We start from the raw sequence: 16,704 nt of genomic DNA on the forward strand, positions 1-16,704 counted from the left end.
ATAATTGATATGATATATCATCAGTAAAAATAAGAAGCTAAGGATGACATCAAGTTTGTAAGCCTGGTTGTCTAGAACAATACCTTCAAAAGCTATGAAGAAATACATAGTTGGAGAGGTTTTGTTCAAATCCCAGTTCTTTCAGTTGCTTTCTGTGACAAATCTTTTTGGTCAAATCTTTTAAGTTTTCTGGGTTTCAATTTCCTTATCTATGAAACAAAGACAACTAGACCCAAAGGTACCAGCCTTCAGGATAATGAGTCTTCACTTGATTGGAAAAACTGGAAAGCAGACTTGTATAAGTTTTAGATTAACACTTTACATTGAATTCCATAATAAATGCCAGATGGACACATGAAATAAATCTGATGTTAAATCATAAAAAAGGGAAAAAATGGAAGGCAGACCTTTTGAAATAATGACTAAGGAGAGAATTAGTACCTATTAAAAGTATAGAGATACTTATAAAAGGTAAAAATGGACAATTTTGGTTAGATAAAATCAAGAAAACATAATAAATTTCTCTAACACTCTGATAATTAAGAAAACAAGATAAAATATATAAGAATAAAGACCATTGTCCAATCTATGAGTGGGCAAATATATGAATAGGTAGTCCTCAAATGAAGAAATACAAAGTAAAAACAATCATATAAAAATGATTCAAATCACTGATATGAGAAATTCAAATTGAAACAATTTTGATGTGTCATCTCATATCCATCAGATGGGTAAAGACAATAAAAATATAAAGCAGCAATTGTTGGAAGAATTGTGAGAGGATAAACATACCAATACATTATTTGATAGAGCTGTGGGTTGGTTCAATTTATAAGAAAAAAGTTACTGTGATATTATTATGCCATAAAATGATGAATGTGCTGGATTAGAGAAAGATGGAGAGACTTGAATGAACTGATATAGAGTGAAATGAGCAGAACCAGGAAAATACAATTATGTATTTTCACATCACATTGATGTGATGACCAAAAGATAGTGTGAGGAGAAAAAAACTCTGGAAGATCTCTGAACCCATGACCAATTATGACTTCAAAAGATTGATGATGTTATGTATTCCCACCTCTTAGCAGAGAAATAAATGGTGAACCAGAGGCAAAGAATGTAAATAACATCCATTCTCAAACATAGCCAAAGTGTTGATTTGTTGTATGGCAAAAGGAGAAGGAGGGTTGTTGTTTTCTTTTAAGAGCAACACTGCTACACAATGATAGTAACCATCTCAGAGGCAGATACTAATAGCAAAAAGCAGAAGTGGCCATTTCATCTTCCCTTCCCTTGCTACATAAACAGTCTTAATGGCTTAGATATAGTAAGAATCATATTCCAATTTTTCCCCACCAACCTCTGAACATTCAAGGCTTTTTATATAGACAAAGAGCTGATACAACACAAATCAAAGACTGCCCAATCATCGTAAGGCAAGGATGTGGGGTAGAGTGATCATTGAAATCAGGGTATTATCCGAATTGCTTAATAAAAAAATAGAGAAAAGGACATAGGAATCTTGATTCTACGCTACAGAAAGTACATGTCTGGAGAGGGGGACAATGGCCAGTCTCTGGATGCATGTTAAGCTATAGTAACATGCATCTTAGATTCTGGGATCATACCAGTGAGCCTGATTTTCACTAGGTCATATTTGTTTTACTTGTCTACAAATATTTATTTCAATAGAGAGTTTCAACTTCTATAGCGGGAGTGAATCTGGGTAGTGATAGCAATAAAAAACAGCATCAATAGTAAATTTTTAAAATGCACAAAGGAAAAAATTATAAATGTATGTGTTTATATATGTATCTAATCTATATACATATGCATATACATATGTGGATAGATAGATGCAGTAAATTTGGATATGTGAGATGATGATGAGTGAGGAACCAAAAATGACATCAAAGTTGTAAGCCTGGGTGACTGAAACAGTGTTCCCCAAAATAATAGGGAAGTATAGAAGTTTAGTTCTCATCATCTTATATTGCCCAGTATATGTGCATTATAGATATTTGTATATATGTGTGTGTCTGCTTTTAGATATTCATACATGTTTCTTCATGAGGCAACTTTATGGAAGGACAGCCCTATACTGGGTCTGCATATATGGAGGGAATTATGACTCCTGATGGACTGATAAAATGTTGAAAATGATGCTCTATATCTACTTATAGAATTCATTTTAGTTTGTTGCAGAGACTTTTGTGAGAGACTTTAGTAACACAGGTGGAGATAGGAATTCCGGGAAGCTGGTTGAGACAAACTATTGAATGTCAGTCTGCAGTCCTGCATGTCAAGAAACATGTTGGAACTGGCTTCTATACATGTCTGCAACTCCAAGCTTTCACCATTCAAATCTCTGTCTTGACTAGTTTTTTTCTCAGAATTTCTGCAATAAGCTGAACTATCTCTCATAGAAGAATCATGAATTATCTCAGTCAATCAGAAATCGCTTCTTCCTCTGAATAGGTAATACATAGCACAATGCTATCTCTCTACAACACAACCTGAGGCCAGGCTGCATATATAGTTCTTTGAAAAAGGTCAGTTTTTTATATTATAATCTTTCATATTCTTTGTATATTGAAATGTTTGTATTTGTTGATGACTATCAAGTTCAAATAAAAATTAAAAAATGAGAATGATGGGTTAGATGACTTTTATTGTACATTTCATGTCTCCACATATAATACTATGAATGTATTAGCTTCTTATGTGCTAAAAGGTAACACTTGTTTTTAACTCCAGATCCCTAAGATTTGATTCCATAGGTTCCATCTTTCAGCCTCTTAACAATCCACAGTTACCTAAGTTATGCTGTCAGAATTCTTGAACAATAATAATACACACTGAAATTAGAAGGGACTCTGCCAAATCCCTTCCAAAATAAGATTTTTGCGATCTGAAATCATTCAAGAAACAATCTGAGCAAAGGGGAAAACATGATCAGCAAAAATCCAGTGGGTGTTTGTAAAGTTTAGGGTGAGGAATGTATGAAGAAGAAACAACATTATTCATTTGCTTGATAAGTAAATTGATATAACAGTACATCTACCAATGAGATAAAATCCCTTGGCTGTATAGATTCAAGATAGGGTCAGACAAAAGAATTTGACCCAGAAAAGTAGCCTGCCAGATTTTCCAATTTTGTAAGTGGACGCCTCAGGAGGAGATATATCTTCCTGTGCTCTTTCTCATAATTGCCCAAACTGTGCAATCAATTCGGGGAACCAATAGGCCAACCTACTTATTAGACCTCACGCAGACTAAACTTCTATTTGAGTTTGCCAACTTTTCACTTTTCATCCAGTGGTTTGTGTACACAGCCGGCCTTGCCTTCATCACTGCCCTGAAGCAGAAATAAATGAAACAGTGCTTTTCTATAGTCCTGCCAGAGTCAGTGTAGCATTCATGCTGACCCCTGAGGGTCAGTATATGTCCTTGGAAAACCTAACAACAAACTTTTCCTTTCAACACTGGTTTTCCTTTTGGTACAATCACAAAGGAAAAGTCTTTTTTCTCAGTGGAAAGCTACTAATACAATGTTTATACAATAACTAGCTTCTAGCTTCCATGTTTATCTGGAACTAAAGGTGTTCTTTCTGTTCCTTCTAAAGCATCTCATGGTTTTTGTTTTGTGATTTTAGCACACTCATTTTGCTTCTGTGTCCTTACCAACTAAATGCAGGTTCCACTCTTCATCATTCACTGTATCTGCATACTCTCAGCTTTCAGGCTGTTGAAACAGCTCTTGCTACCAGCCCATCATAATGCTATTAATTAAAAGGGAAAAATAGCTTTCTGACTGAGGGGAACTTGTACCTTATACCAGCTGAGCTCAATTAGTTTCTACTTCTACTTTTCAGACTCTAGCATAACTGTAACTTCTAGCTGAGGTTCAAAAGTCAAAGCAAATCAGCCAGAGGAAATCTTGACCAAGTAAAGTAAAATGGTAGATCACTTTTTACTTACCCCTGGTAATGGCGAGTCCTTTACAGAGCCTGCATCTTTCACAACAATAGTAAACACTGCTTGAATGCTGTAACATTTCTCTGGCCCAATACTAGGTTAAAGCATGGTCTCCTTTTCTTAGAATGCTTTTCATCTTGCTGATAACATCATATGCCTCCCAGTCAGGGCCTTTGAAGTCGGTGGCAATAGATACTCCTTTGGAAGAGGGATGAGGAAAAAGGACATGGCTGGGAAGAACAACTGTGACCAAAGACTGGGGGAAAATGCTGCTATGTTGGAGCCAAGTGTGAGGGGGAAAGAATGGCATTTCTGTAAGTGAGAAACACTCTTTCAGAACACAAAGAGCAGTGTTTTAGAGCTCAGCTATGCATTTCTGCAGCATCTATGAATGCTAAATGCAATTCTACTGTACAATTCTACTTTCTGCTAAATAGATGGCATAGTGAAGAAAAAATTCTTCCTGGAGCTTTATAATCCACATATGATGCTAAAATAATTATTTCCACTCAGTATTTCCCCAATATTTTATAATAATTAACAATTCTATAATGATTTAAGCATAAAAATAAAGTATTTTACACATATATTCTCATTTGATTTTTGCATTAGAGTTTTATGGTAGAAACTATTAATATTCTTAGCTTAATAACCATAATAATACCTAGCATGTATATAATTCTTAAAGGCTTACAAAGTATTTTACATGTGTTATCTCATTTGATTCTCATAACAACTCTTTGAGGGAGATATCATTATTATCCCCATTTACAAATGAAGAAACTGAGGGTTTTAAGGGACTTGTCTATATTTATATAGCTATTATAGAGGCAAGATCTAAACTCAAGTTTTCTTGATCCCAAGTCTAATGTTACATCTTTGTCATCAGCCAGTTGCCTAAGTGAAGGATCCTGAATCACTTTGTTTAAGTGGTTTGCCCTAGGTCAGACAAATAAGTAGCATATGAGAAGACAACACTTTAATCATTCTACCAGGCTCCCTCTCAATGCTAGACAATTGTAACCTTGCCTGTCTCTCTGTCTTCTTCTATCTGAATAGTATTTAGTTACCAGACTATAAGGACACTTGAAAAGGAAAAAAAGGCTCTTAGTTATGATGATTAGACATGTGCTGTCTATTAGACTTCTCTGAAAACTCCATATATCTCATATTTGAAGTAGTCATATTCTTTATTGAGTATAGTTTGATTGTCAGACATAACAAGTGGGACCAACATATCATAATCACCGATTATTTGAAGACCTCAAATGCACATCCAGAACCCAAAGCATTTACAAGTTTGTTGATTTCTTTGATTTATGGTCCCCCAAAGGAAGCTTCTGTGGAACATTCTTTTTACAAAATTGTCAATCTCTCAGATAACTGGTACAAATGCTGATTGTCTGGTCAATGACTGTCTTCAGGAGAATGAAGGAATTAGGTGCTAAGCAAGAATGTCTGGAAGTTAGTATAAGGAGTTCTCTGAGAATAGAAGTCTTGGAAAAAAACTGAGAAATAAAGAAATTTAATCAATACTAACTCTTTGAGAAAAAAAAAATTTACATAGAATCACAGCCTGCTGCTAGGGTAATTGTGGATCTACTTCAGACTACTAAGTAAAAACAAAACAAAACAAAAACAAAAACAAAAAACAGTAAGGTTAATGAAGAGCTTGGGAAGAAATATCCAGTTAAATTCAATCCTAAATATCTGTAATAGTCAAGCACAACTTTTAAAGAAGCATTATGCAAATGAAAAAGTGAGACTGTCCTGTCTTCAAGAAACTTGCACTCAATATATTTACACAGAAGTAGACACAGGATAGACATAAATTGTGAAAGTGGAAAAGTACTAACAACTAGGGAAAATCAAGAATGTGGAATTTGGCTACTGTATTGGACACTGTGAATAATTAAAAAGAATTAAAAAGAATTCTAAAATAGTCAAAGATGTTTCCAGGAAAAGAATCTGAGAGATAATTTATTTATAAGCTATACGTGTGCTCCTTAACTATTGTAAATATTATTTGAATGATGGAGCTGATTTTTGTGGTAAGTTGTAATGTACCAGGGTCCAGTTAGTGACTCTGATTAGATAGAACAGAAAGACCTGAGTTCAAATCAGAGTAAGCTCTGCCACTTATTTTCTGTGTGACGTGGCGGGGTTTATGTTCACTGAGAGAGCCTTATTTTTCCCTCTGGGGCGGAACAGGTCTCAGAGATTTCTATTTCCTAGATTAAATTTTCCCAATTCTTTCAACCATATAGTTTTGAGTCAACTCACTGCTCTCATTGTTCATTTTTTTGTACAATGTGTCAATGTCTTAAAGTATGTTTCTGAAAACTAAATACAAAACTTCATTATTTCAGGAAACTGTGATTTCAGTGATAGGAGATTTATCTCTAGAAGCTCAGATTATAAACACTCCAATCTTAGCAGATGGTCTTTATAAGTTTTTGTTGAAAAAAAATCATCACCTGTTGACCAAACTTCTGACAATGAATATTTCTAAATTTAGTCAGGCTGCTCCTCAAAGGACAGGCCCTGCCACTGTGCCTATAGCTGAAGCTTTTCCAACTTGGCAGGAGGTGCCAGAACTTATACTCTTCTAGTTCTTAACCTTCAAGGACTCAAGAGTCATTACTATGCCCTGTTGAAGCATGAGGTAACAAAACACCACTACAATTATTGTTATTCTGGCTTTGGAGTTCAATTGGTTCTTTTTTTAGTCTTTCAAGTATTATGTCTTTTCTCACATCCTGGAGATTATTCCTAGAACTGTCAGAGAAGTCTGTCTCCCAGTCCAAATCTACCTAATCAAAAACTTCACTTTAAAAAAAAAATCCTTTTAACAACTTTTATCAAGATTCCTTTATCTATATTCCTTTAGTTTTTTTTGGACAGTTTCAACTGTTCCCTGAAAGAGTACTATCTTAAAAGAGTTTTCTCTTGAAAAAAAGAAGACATTTAATTTACCCAAGTCCTTTGCAGATATTAACTACTTATATATCAACAAAGTGTGTCAGTTTATCATGTACTCTTCCCCTCATCATAGTTGTAAAAAGTATATCTTTCCTTTCCCTTCTTTTATGAACAACATATACTTGACTTTTTTAGCTTGGACTTGCCATTTAACATTTGGGATAGTCATCAAATTTCTGGTTACAAAGTCAAAGGGACTGTGGTTGTCATTTTTAGTCCATGGCCCTCATTCTTTAGAAAAGGAAAGGTCCTAGAAGGGAAATGATAATAACTGTAGCTAACATTTATATGGCACTCAAAGGTACTTTACATCTTTAATTTCATTTGATGACTTGCCCAAGGTCACACAGGGAGAATAGCAGGTAAGACTGTGAGGCAGCCATCCAGATAGTGCCTCTGAGTACCCTCTGCTACCTTCAATTTCTGTTGGGATTTAGATTGTTAGTGTACAAATTAGGAATAAAGGTGTCCTCAAAATATCTTAAGCATATTTAAATGAAACTTGGCAAAAAATTGGAAATCAAAAAATTGATCTGATGAAAATAGGCTTCTGATGAAATAACTGATGCTGAAAGCTTCCAAAGCTGAGATTCAAATAAGAATTTTACAGCAGCAGGTCAAATCATTAGGAGGTTGCAGGGAAGAGCTTGTGACTCCTTGAATAACAATTAATTTAAATCAATGTCTAAAGAGGGGGAGATTAGAAAGTGTTGAAATTTACACAGTGAGACCCAATTTGTATTTTAACCAAGCACATTCTGCTATGTGACCTGAGAGCATCAGCAAGGAGACAGGCTTAATATAAACATGAGTCTCTCTCTTGATGTAAGCATGAAATAACCTTATTTGGTGTGGCTTTATTTATTGATGGAAAGCACAACAAAATGAAAGGTTTTAGTACTGAAAATATTGCTATTAACATTATTATTTTTTTTAAACTACCTACAAACAGCTCTTACTGGTTCTGAAGTCAGGGCACCTGAATTCTATCTCCTTTGCTTATTGCCTGTATGACTATGGGTGAATAATTCAACCTCTCTGGCTTTCATTTTCCTCATCTGTAAAATGTTTTCTTTTTTTTTTTTTTTTTTTTTTTTTAGCTTTCATAGTCTTTGATGTTCCCTCTGGTTCTATATCTACAATCCTATAAAATTTGAATCTATATGACTGAAATAGTTTTATTTTCCCCTCAAAAATATTTTAAGTCATTATTTTGCTACAAAAATCCAAGAAGTGAGCAGAGCAAATGTTAGCTGACACCCATTTTAAAGATGTACATAATGAAACATGGAGGTGTTAAGTGACTTGTCTGAAGGTCACATAGGTAGTCTTCATTCAGGGCTGGAGCAAGAATCCAAATTTCTCAGTATAATTTTCTTTTTAACAGACCTTTGTTATTTTGACACATAGATGATAATGAGAGAATGTGTCAAGTAAGAGCAAAGAATAAAATAAATAGTATTTGTAAAAGAGATAAAAGAAATAAAGTTTTTTTTTCCCCCCACAATTTCAGAGTTTTCAAGTTCGAGATCTAGGGGCCACATAATCTAGTGAATAGAAGGCTGACTCTGGGACCAAGAAGACCTGGGTGGACAAATACATAAAGCTGTGACCATGAACAAATCAGTTAACATTCCAGGACTCTAGACCTCTCTTTAAGGCTAAAAGCAATAGACTAGTTGCAGATTTTCAATGGAGGAGGCAATTGCATACACTGATGAAATCACAGGTCTTGATACCTCTTTCCTTTCCTCAAAACAGATACTTATACATGCATGCACTTTTGTACACTTAGAAAGAAATGTTATGGAGAATGTGAAATAGTTCAAGGTGTAACAAACTTTATAGAATCACTTGGAGCTCCCAGGCAGAGCTGGCTGTCCTTTCAAACTTATTTTATTCTGAGAGATGTTATGAATATCAGAGTGTTACTGCATAGCAATGGTCCTTTGGGATCGGTCTTAGGATCTCAAATGCTGCAGAATTTCATTAATCTGTAACTATTTAAATCAGGCAGGCTTATGATTCTGCTTACACAATACTTTTGCCTGAGATCTGGAAGATAAAGACAAAGACTGCAGTGTTCTCAGGAGAAAGACACCAGCAGCTGGGAGTTCAAGGCAACTTCTGAAAGTTTTCAGAATTGTGTCACCGAGCCCACAGACCATAGAAGTACATGTTAGGCATTTGATAGATGTTTTAAAAATCAATTGAAATAATGTACTATTTTTTGTACACAATGCTCTTACTCCATCATTAATATAATTTATACTCTTGAGTTACTTATTTAGTTGCTAAGATGGATTTATACTGAAATATCCAATCTTGTCTGTTTTACTATGACTGATATGTTTTAAGGTAGCTGAATGGGTGGAAATTGGAATAGAATAGAGATTTCCAGGATTGTCATGTGACAGAATATAATTAATACGTTTTACTCTGAAGGTATTTGACAGGTAATGTTGAAAAGGTCAAGCTCAAATATTTGTCTTAAATTGTTAGTTGTTTTTTCTTCATCCTTGAAGATGATCATGGCATTAGGAAGGCGATGCCTTGATAGTCAAGTAAATTGGATTAAATGATAGTAGGTTGTGTGAAGTCACCAGCCTCATTTGCTCTTCCAGAGCCACCTGGGTCCAGTTCCAAGATATAGATCTGGATGACTGGAGATGGCCCTTGAATTGTTGGTTAGCATGCCCTAAACAATTGACCAGATATACAGATAGTCCATTTTTTCCCATAGTTTCCAATTTATCCAAACACTAAATCATGTGCTAGGTACTAACAATACAAAGATAAAGATGAATTAGTTCCTATTTTTAAAGAGCTAACATTTTATTGGGGCATATCCAGTTAGGTAAATACAAGGTAGTTTGAGGATGCTAAGAACCCTAACAACTATAGATTTTGAGAAATCTATATTGAAAGGGGTACCTGAATAATCTTGAAGAAAGATAATAATCCTAAGAGGTAGATATAAAGAAGGAATGTTGAGGGATAAACTAAGAAAAGACATGAAGATGGGTAATGTAATGTTGAGTTTATGGAACATATGGCCTTTGGTTGGAATAAAGAGGAATGAAAGGAAAGAAGGATGGAAAGGTAGATTGACATTAGATTGGGAAGGGTTTGAAATGCTCATAAAGCAGTTTGTATTTTATCCTAGAAACAGCAGTGGGACTTGGAAGCTTCTTGAGCAAGGAAAGCAATATATCAGATCTGGGGTTTAAGAAAATTATTTCAGGAGCTTTGTGGAAGAAAGATTAGAGAGGATTAAGGCTGGAAGAAGGGAAACCAGTTAAGAAGGATATTACATTAATCCAGATAAAAGGTGATGAGGATGTGAATTTGGGTAATAAATGGAAGTGAGTAGAGGGAAGGAGAAGGATGTGAGATATGACAGTTGATTGGATACAAAGAAATAAGAGACATGAGTCAAAGATGACTTTGAAAATGGTGACTAGAAAATGAAAGACTAGATGGAATGCAGTTTTCTCAAGGGCAATAAGGAAATTCAGAAATAGGGCAGGCAGAGGCAGAGAGGGGATAATGAATTCTGTTTTAGCCATACAGAGCTTGAGTTGCCTAAAAGATATCCAGGTAGAGATATCCAACTGGTAGTTGATTATGAGTGACTAGAATTCAGGAGAAGGGTGAGGGCAGAATATAAACATTTAGAAATCCATCTATGTATAGATGATAATTGAACTCATGGTAGTTAAAAAGTACAGAAGGCAAAGAATATAGAGAAAGAAGGGGAAGATAGTCCTGGATAGAGCCTGTGGAAACTCTCATGACTAGGGATAAAAGATGGAATGATAATCCAGTAAAAGAGACTGGGAACAAAAAAAGAATAGCATCCTAGAAAACAAGGTAAGAGAATACATAAGCAGGGGTGGTATATGTGGTGTTAAAAGTTGCAGGGAGGTCCAGTAGGAGGAAGACTGAGAAAAGGCCATTTGGGTTTAGCTTTTTAATATCATTGGTAACCTTGGAGGGAGAAGATTCAGAAGTGTTGATAGATTTAGAAGTCAGGCAGCAGGGGATGATAAGCAAGAGGTTCAGTGAGCAAACAGTGAATAAAATGATTCTTTTTACAACTTTAGCAATGAAGGTGAAAAGAGATTTCAGACAATTTCTTGAGGGAATAACAGTTAAGTGAATGTTTTTGCTTTCAAGGATGAGGAAGAGCTGTATGTGTTTGTAGGTAATAGGTAAAGAACCAATATAAGAATATATTTAAAATAAAGGTGAGGAAAGGAGAGAGGAAGAAAGGAGAATGTGAAGTGGTGCGGGAGAAGGGAAGAGAAAAAAAGAGTGAGAAAGGGAGAGGGAGAAGAGAAGGAGGAAGGGAAAGAGGGAGGGAAAAGGAGGGAAAGGAGGGAGGAAAAGAGGGAGAGAAAAGAATGGGACCCTGTAAATAGAGTTTCAGGCCTGGAGTCAGGAAGACTTATCTTGCTGAGTTCAAATCCGGCCTCAGACACTTACTAGCAGTATGGCCTGAATCAAGTCATTCAATCCTATTTGCCTTAATTTCTCATGCAATATGAGCTGGAGAAGGAAATGGGAAATCTCTGTGTTTCTTTGCCCAAAAAAAATCCCAAATAGGGTCCCAAAGAGTTGATTATGACTGAAACTATGGAACAGTAAGAAGTTGACTTTTCCTATCCTATTCATCAGTATTGCACAATGGCCTTCCCAGAATCACTGGTGAAAATTTATACTTGTTTTCAAGAAGGGGCTCTAGAATGAAAGATTTAGCACTTAGAAGGAGCTTTAAAGGTTATCACATCCAAGCTTCTCATTAAATAGATAAGAAATAAGTGGTCCTTCCAACCATTCTGGAGAACAATTTGGAACTAGGCCCAAAGCACTATAAAACTGCTTACTCTTTGAACTAGCAGTGCACTAGTAGGTCTATATCCCAAGAAAATCATAAAGAATGGAAAAGGATCTACCTGTGCAAAAATGTTAGTAACAGCTCTTTTTGTGGTAGCAAAGAATTGGAAAATGAGTAGATGCCTATCAATTGGGTAGTGGCTGAATAAGTTATGGTATGTGAATGTAACAGAATATTATTATTCTATAAAAAATGAACTGGCTAATTTTAGAAAGGCTTTGAAAGATTTACACAAACTGATTCTGAATGAAACAAGCAGAACCAGGAATATATTATATACAATAACAGTGACAATGTGCAATGATCAACTATGAAAGACTTGGTTCTTTTCAATGGTTCAGCGATCCAAAGCAGTCTCAAGATTTTGTTTTGGACAGAAAATGCCATCTACACCCAGAAAAAGAACTAAGGAGACCAAATGTAAACACATGCTATGTTCACTTCTTTTTTTCTTTTCTTTTTTTTTTTTTTTAATCTCTCCCATGGTTTTTCCCTTTTGCTCTGACTTTTCTCTCCCAACATGATTTATAAAGCAATGTGTATTGAAAATAAATACATTTACTAGAAACAAAAAGAGAATAGGAGGCCCAGAGAGGCTGAGTGAGTAGCCTAATCACACAGTAAGAACTAAAATTTAAACTCAAGCCTCTTACTTCAAAACAAGTGGTTTTTTTTTTATTTCTTTGTTCTGAAGGCATAAAATGAGATGATGTCAGATTAATTCTCTAAAATGGAGGAGATGAAACCATAGAGGGGATATCTTCTTGAATTTTTGTACATATTAAGGAATTTTATCCTTTTTTCTCGCCTTTCTAGGATTTCTGTTTCTCCAGATGGCACTACAGACCCAGAACAAAGTAAAGAGGATTAATAACTTGCTTGCCTGATGAACCCAAAGAAGAATTTTCTGGCACAAACAAACCTGGAAGAATATTCTTTCCAGAAGTAACCCTTCTGATGATCAGTTGTCAGTCAAATACTGAATTATTTTTCCAGTGGTAGGGACGCATTATGCTGTAGCATCAACGTTCTCTCATTTTGTTCAGTAATAAATAGCTAATTTTTGCAAAGTAGTTAGGTGAGTTTAGGCATGTAGCTATGAAATAGCAAAGCTTTTTTAATTTCATTTAGACACTGAATTCTAATTTTATGGTCTCAGTCATTCAGACCATAGACTAAATGGTAGCAACAATTAAGTAATAATAAAGAATGTATAATAAACATGAAGCAGCTTCACTAACTTTTCTATGTCTGTATCAACTTATAAAAATTCTCAATCTTCCACAATATTTTAACTCAGATAACTCACTCTACTTCCATGTCTTCCCTAGAACACATAATATAAGAAGAAAAAAAAAAATCACACACCACAGTGTGGGAACTCTGTTAACTCTACGTCTTAGCAGAAACTCTTAGGGAGCTTCTTTATGGCAACTCAAAGTTTTCAACTTCTGGTTTCACAAAATTGATTGGGAGACTGTAAAGTTAAATGATATGCTTAGGATAACACAACTAATATATGTCAGAAGCAGGACTTAATCCCAGGTTTTTTCTGATTGGAAGGCCAACATTCTTTCTCTACAGAGTTTTTCATACCAAAAAAATCACAGACATGCTTCAGATCTACAAATCAATCAATCGACCAATCAATCATTTTCACTGTTCCTACCTATATCCCCCCATTTTTCTCTATTTTATCAAACACAAACAAACACTTCACTCATAGGGTTGGTTTGAAGATCAAATGAGATACTAGGCATAAAGAGTTTTTAAAAATCTTAAATCACTATTATTAAAATAAAATTTATTTACTTTTTGGTATAATTGTCATTCTTCACATATAATGTTCTCTCACCTGTCTTTGAAGCTCAGAAGCAACTGTTTTCCATGTTTGTAACACCTCTGCCTCCTGTAATTCCTGATTTCCTTCAGGACTCAACTCAAGGGCTATCTTATATCTACAGGATGTTTTTTTCAGTCTCCGTTAGCTATTAATGCTTTCCCATTTAAGGGTAGCTTCAGTCTGCTTTGTATATGTCTTGTATATTCCAACATAGTATATGTACATGCTGTCTAACCTATCATTTCTTGTAGGCAGGAACTGTCTTTTGCTTTTGTATCTCCAGCATTTAACATGGTGCCTGACAGAGTAGATGCTTTATAATTGCACCAATTAATTGAGTGAAGTAGATAGACTATATTCAAAACAAACATTAGGAAATTGGGAGGACACTAAGAACTAAGGATGCCAGGAAAGTTTCACATAGAAGAAAATGATATGTGAGCAGATTTCTGAAGGGATCATGGGATTAATAACAAGAGGACAAGTGAAGGGAAAACCCTCATTTCAGGGCTGTGGGGATAACTAGTGCAAAAGTGAAGAGATGGAAGATTAATGGAATCTCATATATGAAGAAGAACAAGAAACTTGATTGCTCAGATAAATCTACTTTCTCTGTGTTTGTTTTTGTGTCTATGTGCATGCAAATATGTTTATGTGGACAGGTACATGCATGTGTGTGTATTTAATATCATGGCCACAGTTGAACCAGAGATAGAGTTAGGGCTAGATTGAATTTTGGGAAACTGAACAGTTCTTTTAATGCCACAAATTTATCACTGTTGCAAAAGTTCATCTTTTAGCAGCAATACTCTCACTGAGATGTTATGCTTCACAAATCTTGGTATGCCAGAATCTCAGAAGGATGAAAATTGCAGATGGTCCTAAAGGGCAATAGAAACCTGTAGAGTGAGTGTAATTAAGCTGCAGCATGATGTAGGAATATGGCAAGGGCTCAAAATCTCAACCAGGTCTATTAGCTCTTCAAAGAGAAAACAAAACAAAAGGCAGCATTTTTCTCATAGAGAGAACATCTTTTCCATGCTTTATACACAGCAGATGTAGCTAGAATTGATCATCTTATAAATGAGTGTGGTTGGCTACCAAGAAAACTAATTACCTTTTGCTTTGGCAGGAGTCATCAATTCAATATTGCTTCTGAAAAAGGTATCAAATCCCTTATAGTTCTTTGCTCACCATAGACTAGAGATTGGAATCTCCAGACTAAAACTTACTCCCCAAGTTCTAATCTTTCCCCAATTAGAATTGTACTCCTTGAAGGTAGAGCCAGCTCCCTTTTGTCATTGTAGCTCCAGTGTATTCTATAGTGCTTGATACATAGTAGGCATTTAATAAATGCCTTCCCACACATCCTTTATCATTCATCCATTCATTTAAGAAGATATGAATGGTATCATGGTAATTATTAGCAATACTAGAAAAAATTCTATTAAACACATGACTTCCTGAAAGTAGTTTGTTAGTAGCATCCATCTCATATGTCTGTTCAACAACAATCCCCTTTTTGCCTTTCCAGATTCCCTTTCTCACATAGTTCCTTCTAAATACTTCTTTTTCCTCATATTAATAGCTTATTAAAAAATACAAAGATAGTTTTCAACAATCACCTTCCCAAAACCTGTGTTCCATATTTTTTTCCTTCCCTTGTTTCCACTCCCTGTAGACAGCAAGTAAGGTTAAACATACACAATTCTTCTAAATATATTTCTATATTATAATGATGCACAAGAAAAATGAGATCAAAAAGGGAAAAAAAATGAGAAAGAAAAAAGCAAGCAAACAACAATAAAAAAGTGAAAGTACTATGTTGTGATTCACATTCAGTCCCCTGGATGTGGATGGCTCTGTGCATCACAAGTCTATTGGAATTGGCCCAAATCACCTTACTGTTGAAAAGAGTCACAATCATTACAGTTGATAATCATATAATCTTGCTGTTGCTGTGTACAATGTTCTCTTGGTTCTACTCACTTTATTTAGCACCCGTTCATGCAAGCCTCAGTTGATCTGGCAATCTTCTCCCTCCTCTCCAGGCCTTTCTGAAATCATCCTGCTGATTTTTTCTTATAGAAGAAGAATATTCCATTACATTCATATATCATATTTTATTCAGCCATTCTCTGATAGGCATCTATTAAGTTTCCAGTTCCTTGCCACTACAAAAAAGACTGCTACAAGCATTTTTGCACATGTGAGTTTTTTTCTCTCTTTTATAATCTCTTTGGGGTACAGATCCAGTAGAGACACTGCTGGATCAAATGCATACTTCTTTTTTAATCTAAACTTTATCCATTTTTCAAAGCTCAGTTAAATTTTCATTTTCTCTGAGAAACTTTTGCTGACCTACCTAAGTCACAGTGATATCTCCTTTCAATTTCTATTGCACTCATGGTCTATAATGCTTATTTATTACTTAAGCATATGTTGTATTATATTGCTCTGTCTTGATTTGCATCAGGAAAGAAAACTCATCTGGGAGTTCCCTACATCAATGAAATTACAAATTTAATCCCTATTCCTCTCCTGTTCTTCCACATATATTTATGTATATGCATAACATTTAAGTCTTTGTCCATGTGGATATATATATATATATATATATATATATATATATATATATATATATATATATATATATATATATATATATATATATATATATATATATATATATATTTGTATATATCATGACTCATGGAATCATAGAATGTCAGCATTGGAAGGGACCTCTGTGGTCATCTAGAATCCAAATCACATCTAAAAATAATTTTCTTTCTAGTATATCCAGCACGACATCATGTTGCCTGTTTGAAATATCCAGTGAGAACAATTTGCCACCTTCCAAAGCAGGTCATACCTCTCTTGGACAGAGATAATAATTGGGAAGGCTTTTTCTTATATTAAGCCTAGATTTGCTTCTTTACAAATCCTACCTATGTAAACATTTTTTCATATGCTTAGACTGTCTCTCCTCAACTGG

General features: G+C 34.9%; 1 protein-coding gene across 6 annotated transcripts in view; it reads right to left on the reverse strand.

Moving 5' to 3' along the window:
• Nucleotides 1–16,704, reverse strand: part of ATP10B (ATPase phospholipid transporting 10B (putative)) — a 296,022-nt gene that overhangs the window by 245,815 nt on the left and 33,503 nt on the right. Inside the window, exon 1 of one of the 6 annotated variants that reach the window (XM_074291987.1) lies at nt 3,985–4,003. The exons of the other annotated variants lie outside the window; for them this stretch is intronic. The gene's annotated coding sequence lies outside the window, so the exon portion shown is untranslated. Of the gene's footprint in view, nt 1–3,984; nt 4,004–16,704 lie in introns of those variants that run through there. 6 annotated transcript variants of the gene reach the window in all.

The sequence above is a fragment of the Sminthopsis crassicaudata genome, chromosome 2, assembly GCF_048593235.1.
Source record: "Sminthopsis crassicaudata isolate SCR6 chromosome 2, ASM4859323v1, whole genome shotgun sequence".
Taxonomy (NCBI): Eukaryota; Metazoa; Chordata; class Mammalia; order Dasyuromorphia; family Dasyuridae; genus Sminthopsis; species Sminthopsis crassicaudata.